This window comes from Pleurodeles waltl, chromosome 6 (genome assembly GCF_031143425.1).
Source record: "Pleurodeles waltl isolate 20211129_DDA chromosome 6, aPleWal1.hap1.20221129, whole genome shotgun sequence".
In the NCBI taxonomy this organism is placed as follows: Eukaryota; Metazoa; Chordata; class Amphibia; order Caudata; family Salamandridae; genus Pleurodeles; species Pleurodeles waltl.
In genome coordinates, this window is record NC_090445.1 from 385,656,734 (window position 1) to 385,670,454 (window position 13,721).

Here is a 13,721-nt window from a genome sequence, read left to right on the forward strand (position 1 = left end):
TCACCCTGCTAGGCAAAACCAGATAATAACTCAATGTTTACCGTCCCTTGGAAAGGTTGAGCGAGTATCTGACCTCTCTTTCTGCTCAATCTGCTTCCACATAACGAGCGTTATAGGGCTCGAGCAGTGGCACCTTGGAGATTTTAATTTCTTTCCTCTCAAAACACTATAGCTCCCAGATACCTCGGCTCTCAGGAAAATGAGGTGAATCCTCAAAACCCCAGCCACCACTCACCATAAACTTCCTTTTCTCATGCTCTCTGTTCAAATGATACAACTTATCTTGTACTTAAAGTGAAAGTGAATGCAGGCAGACTTGTTTGATAGATTTGGTGACCTTGATTGGTTGGGGTGGATAAAGAAGTGAACCTGGTGTCTCAAGAAGTAGAATCAGGATGGGGATGAGGAAAAGAGAAATTGAGCATGGACCACAATCACAGGTTAGAGAAATACGTGTCATGAATGAAATCATTTTAAAAAGTTGACTTCTAGCAGGCATTATTTTTCAAAATTGCAGACAAATTAAAAATGAATTTAGTATTGGAGGAACAATCACAGCACACAAGAGGTACAATCTACTTTAGAGGAATAGCATATTTGGCTAAGGCCTTTGTGTGATGATGCTATCCTTTTGCCATTTATATGAGTTATATTTTATTCAATTTGGTTGATCAACATTTTTTGCAGCTCTTCAATTTATGGCTATTCATGCGACTATACTGTTTTTATTATTCTTGTTATTTAGCAAATTTCTTTTTGAATACACTGATGTGAATGCATAGTTCACAAGTCAGCACATCATAATGCAGTGAAACGAATCGTCCCGAAGGTGATGTGATCCTAGGGACCCGGAGGAGTCAGACAGGAAGATTCTGAATAGAAGTGAATAATCTTTAGCAAGCGCCATCTTTAATCTGAGTTTAATTTTTCCTTTCAGTGTAATGATTTAAAAAAGATAATGCAGTTGCTCGAGGTGAGGCTCGAACTCACAACCTCGGCATGGCTCAGTGCAAGTATTGCTGTATAAGTACCGCGCGCTAATCGATTGCGCCACTGGAGCTCACACATACACCATGAGTCCAACTGCGCCACCTAGAGGTGACTTAGTAGACGACAGGATCGTCATCAACATACCGTATGCAAGATCAGCTCACATGCAAACATGTTACCCTGATTACTACAATTACAGTGGAACCGGAAAAGATTCTATAATTGTCCTGTAACATAAAATTCAGTCTTTTGAAAACCACATTCAATTATATCTCGTCAGTTCCGACAAAGTCTAGAGGAATCTAATTGTTATGTCTCATAAGCACAAAGGAGGAATTTAGCCAGAAAATGATATGTTGGACCCAAGTTGGGGGAAGGTGGGTAGTTGGATATCTTACTTCAACTGTTTTAATTTTAGCTACAGACTAGTGTCAACAGAGTACCTCATGTTAACAAATGCTTTAAATCCTGTTACAGGGTGGATGAAGTGGGTGAGTGGTTAAGGTGGCGGACTGCCCATACAGTGTGCTCTGCATGTGTGGATACAAATCCCACCATCGTCAAAGTCCGATCATGTTGGTTTTTGAAGGTCAGCACTGCTCCCAGTATAATTACGCTCTCTTTCGAGACACATCCAGAAATCGTTAGATGATCCCATCTGGCTAATCCATTGTAGCAAATACATTAAATAAAATAGAGGGTGTTGTGTTTATTAGAAAGTTAGTCTTTCATGGAGAGCCCAGAAGAATGTCTTTCCTTCAAGCATGGCCTTCTACTTAGTTTGGATATCTGGAAGGAATAGAAAGCAGCTCTTACTACTAAAGTGTCAGCTGTTTGAAGAGCCATTTATTTATGTCTGCCCTGCACTGACATATCCCTTCTGATGAGTAGTTTCCTGTAAATGTCTCAGATTGCAGAGATACTAACTACTGATATCCGTATCCTGAGTAATGTGAGTTCTTTAATATTCTCCTAAGAATATAGAGTTTTGCCACCTTCCACGAAAAGTGCCTTAAGAATGTAGTTTAATGTGTGCCTATATGTTGACATTCATAAGTACATAGGTTTCCACTCATACTCTGAAACTCACAGCTGGCCACATTCTGCCTTAAGACTACATATGGCACTCTGAGATATGGAAATCCTCCGGCTTTGTAGCTCAGTGGCAAAGCACGGATTTTTTGGAACCAGGGGACACGAGTTCAATCCTCATCAGGATCTTCTGTTTATCTTTTAAATCTTAACTCTTTTCAAGTTATTTCACCTAGGAACCACACCTCGTTTTAAGCTTGCTTATTGTCAACGTTCCCTTTTCTGCTTTTATCTTAGCAAGAAGACTTGAATAATACCAGAGAACTACGACTCATTCGTCTCCCCTTCCGATTGCCTGACAAACGCCTGACAAACGCTGTTCTCACCCTGCTAGGCAAAACCAGATAATAACTCAATGTTTACCGTCCCTTGGAAAGGTTGAGCGAGTATCTGACCTCTCTTTCTGCTCAATCTGCTTCCACATAACGAGCGTTATAGGGCTCGAGCAGTGGCACCTTGGAGATTTTAATTTCTTTCCTCTCAAAACACTATAGCTCCCAGATACCTCGGCTCTCAGGAAAATGAGGTGAATCCTCAAAACCCCAGCCACCACTCACCATAAACTTCCTTTTCTCATGCTCTCTGTTCAAATGATACAACTTATCTTGTACTTTAAGTGAAAGTGAATGCAGGCAGACTTGTTTGATAGATTTGGTGACCTTGATTGGTTGGGGTGGATAAAGAAGTGAACCTGGTGTCTCAAGAAGTAGAATCAGGATGGGGATGAGGAAAAGAGAAATTGAGCATGGACCACAATCACAGGTTAGAGAAATACGTGTCATGAATGAAATCATTTTAAAAAGTTGACTTCTAGCAGGCATTATTTTTCAAAATTGCAGACAAATTAAAAATGAATTTTGTATTGGAGGAACAATCACAGCACACAAGAGGTACAATCTACTTTAGAGGAATAGCATATTTGGCTAAGGCCTTTGTGTGATGATGCTATCCTTTTGCCATTTATATGAGTTATATTTTATTCAATTTGGTTGATCAACATTTTTTGCAGCTCTTCAATTTATGGCTATTCATGCGACTATACTGTTTTTATTATTCTTGTTATTTAGCAAATTTCTTTTTGAATACACTGATGTGAATGCATAGTTCACAAGTCAGCACATCATAATGCAGTGAAACGAATCGTCCCGAAGGCGATGTGATCCTAGGGACCCGGAGGAGTTAGACAGGAAGATTCTGAATAGAAGTAAATAATCTTTAGCAAGCGCCATCTTTAATCTGAGTTTAATTTTTCCTTTCATTGAAATGATTTAAAAAAGATAATGCAGTTGCTCCAGGTGAGGCTCAAACTCACAACCTCGGCATGGCTCAGTGCAAGTACTGCTGTATAAGTACCCCGCGCTAACCGATTGCGCCACTGGAGCTCACACATACACCATGAGTCCAACTGCGCCACCTAGAGGTGACTTAGTAGACGACAGGATCGTCATCAACATACCGTATGCAAGATCAGCTCACATGCAAACATGTTACCCTGATTACTACAATTACAGTGGAACCGGAAAAGATTCTATAATTGTCCTGTAACATAAAATTCAGTCTTTTGAAAACCACATTCAATTATATCTCGTCAGTTCCGACAAAGTCTAGGGGAATCTAATTGTTATGTCTCATAAGCACAAAGTAGGAATTTAGCCAGAAAATGATATGTTGGACCCAAGTTGGGGGAAGGTGGGTAGTTGGATATCTTACTTCAACTGTTTTCATTTTAGCTACAGACTAGTGTCAACAGAGTACCTCGTGTGTACAAATGCTTTAAATCCTGTTCCAGGGTGGATGAAGTGGGTGAGTGGTTAAGGTGGCGGACTGCCCATACAGTGTGCTCTGCATGTGTGGATACAAATCCCACCATCGTCAAAGTCCGATCATGTTGGTTTTTGAAGGTCAGCACTGCTCCCAGTATAATTACGCTCTCTTTCGAGACACATCCAGAAATCGTTAGATGATCCCATCTGGCTAATCCATTGTAGCAAATACATTAAATAAAATAGAGGGTGTTGTGTTTATTAGAAAGTTAGTCTTTCATGGAGAGCCCAGAAGAATGTCTTTCCTTCAAGCATGGGCTTCTACTTAGTTTGGATATCTGGAAGGAATAGAAAGCAGCTCTTACTACTAAAGTGTCAGCTGTTTGAAGAGCCATTTATTTATGTCTGCCCTGCACTGACATATCCCTTCTGATGAGTAGTTTCCTGTAAATGTCTCAGATTGCAGAGATACTAACTACTGATATCCATATCCTGAGTAATGTGAGTACTTTAATATTCTCCTAAGAATATAGAGTTTTGCCACCTTCCACGAAAAGTGCCTTAAGAATGTAGTTTAATGTGTGCCTATATGTTGACATTCATAAGTACATAGGTTTCCACTCATACTCTGAAACTCACAGCTGGCCACATTCTGCCTTAAGACTACATATGGCACTCTGAGATATGGAAAACCTCCGGCTTTGTAGCTCGGTGGCAAAGCACGGATTTTTTGGAACCAGGGGACACGAGTTCAATCCTCATCAGGATCTTCTGTTTATCTTTTAAATCTTAACTCTTTTCAAGTTATTTCACCTAGGAATCACACCTCGTTTTGAGCTTGCTTATTGTCAACGTTCCCTTTTCTGCTTTTATCTTAGCAAGAAGACTTGAATAATACCAGAGAACTACGACTCATTCGTCTCCCCTTCCATTGCCTGACAAACGCCTGACAAACGCTGTTCTCACCCTGCTAGGCAAAACCAGATAATAACTCAATGTTTACCGTCCCTTGGAAAGGTTGAGCGAGTATCTGACCTCTCTTTCTGCTCAATCTGCTTCCACATAACGAGCGTTATAGGGCTCGAGCAGTGGCACCTTGGAGATTTTAATTTCTTTCCTCTCAAAACACTATAGCTCCCAGATACCTCGGCTCTCAGGAAAATGAGGTGAATCCTCAAAACCCCAGCCACCACTCACCATAAACTTCCTTTTCTCATGCTCTCTGTTCAAATGATACAACTTATCTTGTACTTAAAGTGAAAGTGAATGCAGGCAGACTTGTTTGATAGATTTGGTGACCTTGATTGGTTGGGGTGGATAAAGAAGTGAACCTGGTGTCTCAAGAAGTAGAATCAGGATGGGGATGAGGAAAAGAGAAATTGAGCATGGACCACAATCACAGGTTAGAGAAATACGTGTCATGAATGAAATCATTTTAAAAAGTTGACTTCTAGCAGGCATTATTTTTCAAAATTGCAGACAAATTAAAAATGAATTTTGTATTGGAGGAACAATCACAGCACACAAGAGGTACAATCTACTTTAGAGGAATAGCATATTTGGCTAAGGCCTTTGTGTGATGATGCTATCCTTTTGCCATTTATATGAGTAATATTTTATTCAATTTGGTTGATCAACATTTTTTGCAGCTCTTCAATTTATGGCTATTCATGCGACTATACTGTTTTTATTATTCTTGTTATTTAGCAAATTTATTTTTGAATACACTGATGTGAATGCATAGTTCACAAGTCAGCACATCATAATGCAGTGAAACGAATCGTCCCGAAGGCGATGTGATCCTAGGGACCCGGAGGAGTCAGACAGGAAGATTCTGAATAGAAGTGAATAATCTTTAGCAAGCGCCATCTTTAATCTGAGTTTAATTTTTCCTTTCATTGAAATGATTTAAAAAAGTTAATGCAGTTGCTCCAGGTGAGGCTCGAACTCACAACCTCGGCATGGCTCAGTGCAAGTACTGCTGTATAAGTACCGCGCGCTATCCGATTGCGCCACTGGAGCTCACACATACACCATGAGTCCAACTGCGCCACCTAGAGGTGACTTAGTAGACGACAGGATCGTCATCAACATACCGTATGCAAGATCAGCTCACATGCAAACATGTTACCCTGATTACTACAATTACAGTGGAACCGGAAAAGATTCTATAATTGTCCTGTAACATAAAATTCAGTCTTTTGAAAACCACATTCAATTATATCTCGTCAGTTCCGACAAAGTCTAGGGGAATCTAATTGTTATGTCTCATAAGCACAAAGGAGGAATTTAGCCAGAAAATGATATGTTGGACCCAAGTTGGGGGAAGGTGGGTAGTTGGATATCTTACTTCAACTGTTTTCATTTTAGCTACAGACTAGTGTCAACAGAGTACCTGGTGTGTACAAATGCTTTAAATCATGTTACAGGGTGGATGAAGTGGGTGAGTGGTTAAGGTGGCGGACTGCCCATACAGTGTGCTCTGCATGTGTGGATACAAATCCCACCATCGTCAAAGTCCGATCATGTTGGTTTTTGAAGGTCAGCACTGCTCCCAGTATAATTACGCTCTCTTTCGAGACACATCCAGAAATCGTTAGATGATCCCATCTGGCTAATCCATTGTAGCAAATACATTAAATAAAATAGAGGGTGTTGTGTTTATTAGAAAGTTAGTCTTTCATGGAGAGCCCAGAAGAATGTCTTTCCTTCAAGCATGGCCTTCTACTTAGTTTGGATATCTGGAAGGAATAGAAAGCAGCTCTTACTACTAAAGTGTCAGCTGTTTGAAGAGCCATTTATTTATGTCTGCCCTGCACTGACATATCCCTTCTGATGAGCAGTTTCCTGTAAATGTCTCAGATTGCAGAGATACTAACTACTGATATCCATATCCTGAGTAATGTGAGTACTTTAATATTCTCCTAAGAATATAGAGTTTTGCCACCTTCCAAGAAAAGTGCCTTAAGAATGTAGTTTAATTTGTGCCTATATGTTGACATTCATAAGTACATAGGCTTCCACTCATATTCTGAAAGTCACAGCTGGCCACATTCTGCCTTAAGACTACATATGGCACTCTGAGATCGGAAACCGTCTGGCTTTGTAGCTCAGTGGCAAAGCACTAATTTTTTGGAACCAGGGGACACGAGTTCAATCCTCATCAGGGTCTTCTGTTTATCTTTTAAATCTTAACTCTTTTCAAGTTATTTCACCTAGGAATCACACCTCGTTTTAAGCTTGCTTATTGTCAACGTTCCCTTTTCTGCTTTTATCTTAACAAGAAGACTTGAATAATACCAGAGAACTACGACTCATTCGTCTCCCCTTCCGATTGCCTGACAAACGCTGTTCTCACCCTGCAAGGCAAAACCAGATAATAACTCAATGTTTACCGTCCCTTGGAAAGGTTGAGCGAGTATCTGACCTCTCTTTCTGCTCAATCTGCTTCCACATAACGAGCGTTATAGGGCTCGAGCAGTGGCACCTTGGAGATTTTAATTTCTTTCCTCTCAAAACACTATAGCTCCCAGATACCTCGGCTCTCAGGAAAATGAGGTGAATCCTCAAAACCCCAGCCACCACTCACCATAAACTTCCTTTTCTCATGCTCTCTGTTCAAATGATACAACTTATCTTGTACTTAAAGTGAAAGTGAATGCAGGCAGACTTGTTTGATAGATTTGGTGACCTTGATTGGTTGGGATGGATAAAGAAGTGAACCTGGTGTCTCAAGAAGTAGAATCAGGATGGGGATGAGGAAAAGAGAAATTGAGCAGGGACCACAATCACAGGTTAGAGAAATACGTGTCATGAATGAAATCATTTTAAAAAGTTGACTTCTAGCAGGCATTATTTTTCAAAATTGCAGACAAATTAAAAATGAATTTTGTATTGGAGGAACAATCACAGCACACAAGAGGTACAATCTACTTTAGAGGAATAGCATATTTGGCTAAGGCCTTTGTGTGATGATGCTATCCTTTTGCCATTTATATGAGTTATATTTTATTCAATTTGGTTGATCAACATTTTTTGCAGCTCTTCAATTTATGGCTATTCATGCGACTATACTGTTTTTATTATTCAAGTTATTTAGCAAATTTCTTTTTGAATACACTGATGTGAATGCATAGTTCACAAGTCAGCACATCATAATGCAGTGAAACGAATCGTCCCGAAGGTGATGTGATCCTAGGGACCCGGAGGAGTTAGACAGGAAGATTCTGAATAGAAGTGAATAATCTTTAGCAAGCGCCATCTTTAATCTGAGTTTAATTTTTCCTTTCATTGAAATGATTTAAAAAAGTTAATGCTGTTGCTCCAGGTGAGGCTCGAACTCACAACCTCGGCATGGCTCAGTGCAAGTACTGCTGTATAAGTACCGCGCGCTAACCGATTGCGCCACTGGAGCTCACACATACACCATGAGTCCAACTGCGCCACCTAGAGGTGACTTAGTAGACGACAGGATCGTCATCAACATACCGTATGCAAGATCAGCTCACATGCAAACATGTTACCCTGATTACTACAATTACAGTGGAACCGGAAAAGATTCTATAATTGTCCTGTAACATAAAATTCAGTCTTTTGAAAACCACATTCAATTATATCTTGTCAGTTCCGACAAAGTCTAGGGGAATCTAATTGTTATGTCTCATAAGCACAAAGGAGGAATTTAGCCAGAAAATGATATGTTGGACCCAAGTTGGGGGAAGGTGGGTAGTTGGATATCTTACTTCAACTGTTTTCATTTTAGCTACAGACTAGTGTCAACAGAGTACCTCGTGTGTACAAATGCTTTAAATCATGTTACAGGGTGGATGAAGTGGGTGAGTGGTTAAGGTGGCGGACTGCCCATACAGTGTGCTCTGCATGTGTGGATACAAATCCCACCATCGTCAAAGTCCGATCATGTTGGTTTTTGAAGGTCAGCACTGCTCCCAGTATAATTACGCTCTCTTTCGAGACACATCCAGAAATCGTTAGATGATCCCATCTGGCTAATCCATTGTAGCAAATACATTAAATAAAATAGAGGGTTTTGTGTTTATTAGAAAGTTAGTCTTTCATGGAGAGCCCAGAAGAATGTCTTTCCTTCAAGCATGGCCTTCTACTTAGTTTGGATATCTGGAAGGAATAGAAAGCAGCTCTTACTACTAAAGTGTCAGCTGTTTGAAGAGCCATTTATTTATGTCTGCCCTGCACTGACATATCCCTTCTGATGAGCAGTTTCCTGTAAATGTCTCAGATTGCAGAGATACTAACTACTGATATCCATATCCTGAGTAATGTGAGTACTTTAATATTCTCCTAAGAATATAGAGTTTTGCCACCTTCCAAGAAAAGTGCCTTAAGAATGTAGTTTAATTTGTGCCTATATGTTGACATTCATAAGTACATAGGCTTCCACTCATACTCTGAAAGTCACAGCTGGCCACATTCTGCCTTAAGACTACATATGGCACTCTGAGATCGGAAACCGTCTGGCTTTGTAGCTCAGTGGCAAAGCACTAATTTTTTGGAACCAGGGGACACGAGTTCAATCCTCATCAGGGTCTTCTGTTTATCTTTTAAATCTTAACTCTTTTCAAGTTATTTCACCTAGGAATCACACCTCGTTTTAAGCTTGCTTATTGTCAACGTTCCCTTTTCTACTTTTATCTTAGCAAGAAGACTTGAATAATACCAGAGAACTACGACTCATTCGTCTCCCCTTCCGATTGCCTGACAAACGCCTGACAAACGCTGTTCTCACCCTGCTAGGCAAAACCAGATAATAACTCAATGTTTACCGTCCCTTGGAAAGGTTGAGCGAGTATCTGACCTCTCTTTCTGCTCAATCTGCTTCCACATAACGAGCGTTATAGGGCTCGAGCAGTGGCACCTTGGAGATTTTAATTTCTTTCCTCTCAAAACACTATAGCTCCCAGATACCTCGGCTCTCAGGAAAATGAGGTGAATCCTCAAAACCCCAGCCACCACTCACCATAAACTTCCTTTTCTCATGCTCTCTGTTCAAATGATACAACTTATCTTGTACTTAAAGTGAAAGTGAATGCAGGCAGACTTGTTTGATAGATTTGGTGACCTTGATTGGTTGGGGTGGATAAAGAAGTGAACCTGGTGTCTCAAGAAGTAGAATCAGGATGGGGATGAGGAAAAGAGAAATTGAGCATGGACCACAATCACAGGTTAGAGAAATACGTGTCATGAATGAAATCATTTTAAAAAGTTGACTTCTAGCAGGCATTATTTTTCAAAATTGCAGACAAATTAAAAATGAATTTAGTATTGGAGGAACAATCACAGCACACAAGAGGTACAATCTACTTTAGAGGAATAGCATATTTGGCTAAGGCCTTTGTGTGATGATGCTATCCTTTTGCCATTTATATGAGTTATATTTTATTCAATTTGGTTGATCAACATTTTTTGCAGCTCTTCAATTTATGGCTATTCATGCGACTATACTGTTTTTATTATTCTTGTTATTTAGCAAATTTCTTTTTGAATACACTGATGTGAATGCATAGTTCACAAGTCAGCACATCATAATGCAGTGAAACGAATCGTCCCGAAGGTGATGTGATCCTAGGGACCCGGAGGAGTCAGACAGGAAGATTCTGAATAGAAGTGAATAATCTTTAGCAAGCGCCATCTTTAATCTGAGTTTAATTTTTCCTTTCAGTGTAATGATTTAAAAAAGATAATGCAGTTGCTCGAGGTGAGGCTCGAACTCACAACCTCGGCATGGCTCAGTGCAAGTATTGCTGTATAAGTACCGCGCGCTAATCGATTGCGCCACTGGAGCTCACACATACACCATGAGTCCAACTGCGCCACCTAGAGGTGACTTAGTAGACGACAGGATCGTCATCAACATACCGTATGCAAGATCAGCTCACATGCAAACATGTTACCCTGATTACTACAATTACAGTGGAACCGGAAAAGATTCTATAATTGTCCTGTAACATAAAATTCAGTCTTTTGAAAACCACATTCAATTATATCTCGTCAGTTCCGACAAAGTCTAGAGGAATCTAATTGTTATGTCTCATAAGCACAAAGGAGGAATTTAGCCAGAAAATGATATGTTGGACCCAAGTTGGGGGAAGGTGGGTAGTTGGATATCTTACTTCAACTGTTTTAATTTTAGCTACAGACTAGTGTCAACAGAGTACCTCATGTTAACAAATGCTTTAAATCCTGTTACAGGGTGGATGAAGTGGGTGAGTGGTTAAGGTGGCGGACTGCCCATACAGTGTGCTCTGCATGTGTGGATACAAATCCCACCATCGTCAAAGTCCGATCATGTTGGTTTTTGAAGGTCAGCACTGCTCCCAGTATAATTACGCTCTCTTTCGAGACACATCCAGAAATCGTTAGATGATCCCATCTGGCTAATCCATTGTAGCAAATACATTAAATAAAATAGAGGGTGTTGTGTTTATTAGAAAGTTAGTCTTTCATGGAGAGCCCAGAAGAATGTCTTTCCTTCAAGCATGGCCTTCTACTTAGTTTGGATATCTGGAAGGAATAGAAAGCAGCTCTTACTACTAAAGTGTCAGCTGTTTGAAGAGCCATTTATTTATGTCTGCCCTGCACTGACATATCCCTTCTGATGAGTAGTTTCCTGTAAATGTCTCAGATTGCAGAGATACTAACTACTGATATCCGTATCCTGAGTAATGTGAGTTCTTTAATATTCTCCTAAGAATATAGAGTTTTGCCACCTTCCACGAAAAGTGCCTTAAGAATGTAGTTTAATGTGTGCCTATATGTTGACATTCATAAGTACATAGGTTTCCACTCATACTCTGAAACTCACAGCTGGCCACATTCTGCCTTAAGACTACATATGGCACTCTGAGATATGGAAATCCTCCGGCTTTGTAGCTCAGTGGCAAAGCACGGATTTTTTGGAACCAGGGGACACGAGTTCAATCCTCATCAGGATCTTCTGTTTATCTTTTAAATCTTAACTCTTTTCAAGTTATTTCACCTAGGAACCACACCTCGTTTTAAGCTTGCTTATTGTCAACGTTCCCTTTTCTGCTTTTATCTTAGCAAGAAGACTTGAATAATACCAGAGAACTACGACTCATTCGTCTCCCCTTCCGATTGCCTGACAAACGCCTGACAAACGCTGTTCTCACCCTGCTAGGCAAAACCAGATAATAACTCAATGTTTACCGTCCCTTGGAAAGGTTGAGCGAGTATCTGACCTCTCTTTCTGCTCAATCTGCTTCCACATAACGAGCGTTATAGGGCTCGAGCAGTGGCACCTTGGAGATTTTAATTTCTTTCCTCTCAAAACACTATAGCTCCCAGATACCTCGGCTCTCAGGAAAATGAGGTGAATCCTCAAAACCCCAGCCACCACTCACCATAAACTTCCTTTTCTCATGCTCTCTGTTCAAATGATACAACTTATCTTGTACTTTAAGTGAAAGTGAATGCAGGCAGACTTGTTTGATAGATTTGGTGACCTTGATTGGTTGGGGTGGATAAAGAAGTGAACCTGGTGTCTCAAGAAGTAGAATCAGGATGGGGATGAGGAAAAGAGAAATTGAGCATGGACCACAATCACAGGTTAGAGAAATACGTGTCATGAATGAAATCATTTTAAAAAGTTGACTTCTAGCAGGCATTATTTTTCAAAATTGCAGACAAATTAAAAATGAATTTTGTATTGGAGGAACAATCACAGCACACAAGAGGTACAATCTACTTTAGAGGAATAGCATATTTGGCTAAGGCCTTTGTGTGATGATGCTATCCTTTTGCCATTTATATGAGTTATATTTTATTCAATTTGGTTGATCAACATTTTTTGCAGCTCTTCAATTTATGGCTATTCATGCGACTATACTGTTTTTATTATTCTTGTTATTTAGCAAATTTCTTTTTGAATACACTGATGTGAATGCATAGTTCACAAGTCAGCACATCATAATGCAGTGAAACGAATCGTCCCGAAGGCGATGTGATCCTAGGGACCCGGAGGAGTTAGACAGGAAGATTCTGAATAGAAGTAAATAATCTTTAGCAAGCGCCATCTTTAATCTGAGTTTAATTTTTCCTTTCATTGAAATGATTTAAAAAAGATAATGCAGTTGCTCCAGGTGAGGCTCAAACTCACAACCTCGGCATGGCTCAGTGCAAGTACTGCTGTATAAGTACCGCGCGCTAACCGATTGCGCCACTGGAGCTCACACATACACCATGAGTCCAACTGCGCCACCTAGAGGTGACTTAGTAGACGACAGGATCGTCATCAACATACCGTATGCAAGATCAGCTCACATGCAAACATGTTACCCTGATTACTACAATTACAGTGGAACCGGAAAAGATTCTATAATTGTCCTGTAACATAAAATTCAGTCTTTTGAAAACCACATTCAATTATATCTCGTCAGTTCCGACAAAGTCTAGGGGAATCTAATTGTTATGTCTCATAAGCACAAAGTAGGAATTTAGCCAGAAAATGATATGTTGGACCCAAGTTGGGGGAAGGTGGGTAGTTGGATATCTTACTTCAACTGTTTTCATTTTAGCTACAGACTAGTGTCAACAGAGTACCTCGTGTGTACAAATGCTTTAAATCCTGTTCCAGGGTGGATGAAGTGGGTGAGTGGTTAAGGTGGCGGACTGCCCATACAGTGTGCTCTGCATGTGTGGATACAAATCCCACCATCGTCAAAGTCCGATCATGTTGGTTTTTGAAGGTCAGCACTGCTCCCAGTATAATTACGCTCTCTTTCGAGACACATCCAGAAATCGTTAGATGATCCCATCTGGCTAATCCATTGTAGCAAATACATTAAATAAAATAGAGGGTGTTGTGTTTATTAGAAAGTTAGT

The 13,721-nt window shown here is 40.1% G+C and overlaps 6 non-coding genes across 6 annotated transcripts; all 6 read right to left on the bottom strand.

The window, feature by feature from the left end:
- Window positions 1-965: 965 nt before the first annotated feature.
- Window positions 966-1,060, bottom strand: TRNAI-UAU (transfer RNA isoleucine (anticodon UAU)). Its single transcript has 2 exons — window positions 1,023-1,060; window positions 966-1,001 (listed from the first exon to the last, which is right to left on the bottom strand). It is a non-coding gene; the product is annotated as a tRNA-Ile (tRNA).
- Window positions 1,061-3,369: 2,309 nt separating this feature from the next.
- Window positions 3,370-3,464, bottom strand: TRNAI-UAU (transfer RNA isoleucine (anticodon UAU)). The gene is made up of 2 exons: window positions 3,427-3,464; window positions 3,370-3,405 (listed from the first exon to the last, which is right to left on the bottom strand). It is a non-coding gene; the product is annotated as a tRNA-Ile (tRNA).
- A 2,308-nt stretch (window positions 3,465-5,772) lies between these two features.
- On the bottom strand, window positions 5,773-5,867 carry TRNAI-UAU (transfer RNA isoleucine (anticodon UAU)). The gene is made up of 2 exons: window positions 5,830-5,867; window positions 5,773-5,808 (listed from the first exon to the last, which is right to left on the bottom strand). It is a non-coding gene; the product is annotated as a tRNA-Ile (tRNA).
- A 2,297-nt stretch (window positions 5,868-8,164) lies between these two features.
- On the bottom strand, window positions 8,165-8,259 carry TRNAI-UAU (transfer RNA isoleucine (anticodon UAU)). The gene is made up of 2 exons: window positions 8,222-8,259; window positions 8,165-8,200 (listed from the first exon to the last, which is right to left on the bottom strand). It is a non-coding gene; the product is annotated as a tRNA-Ile (tRNA).
- A 2,308-nt stretch (window positions 8,260-10,567) lies between these two features.
- TRNAI-UAU (transfer RNA isoleucine (anticodon UAU)) lies at window positions 10,568-10,662 on the bottom strand. Its single transcript has 2 exons — window positions 10,625-10,662; window positions 10,568-10,603 (listed from the first exon to the last, which is right to left on the bottom strand). It is a non-coding gene; the product is annotated as a tRNA-Ile (tRNA).
- Window positions 10,663-12,971: 2,309 nt separating this feature from the next.
- Window positions 12,972-13,066, bottom strand: TRNAI-UAU (transfer RNA isoleucine (anticodon UAU)). The gene is made up of 2 exons: window positions 13,029-13,066; window positions 12,972-13,007 (listed from the first exon to the last, which is right to left on the bottom strand). It is a non-coding gene; the product is annotated as a tRNA-Ile (tRNA).
- Between the last annotated feature and the right edge of the window lie 655 nt (window positions 13,067-13,721).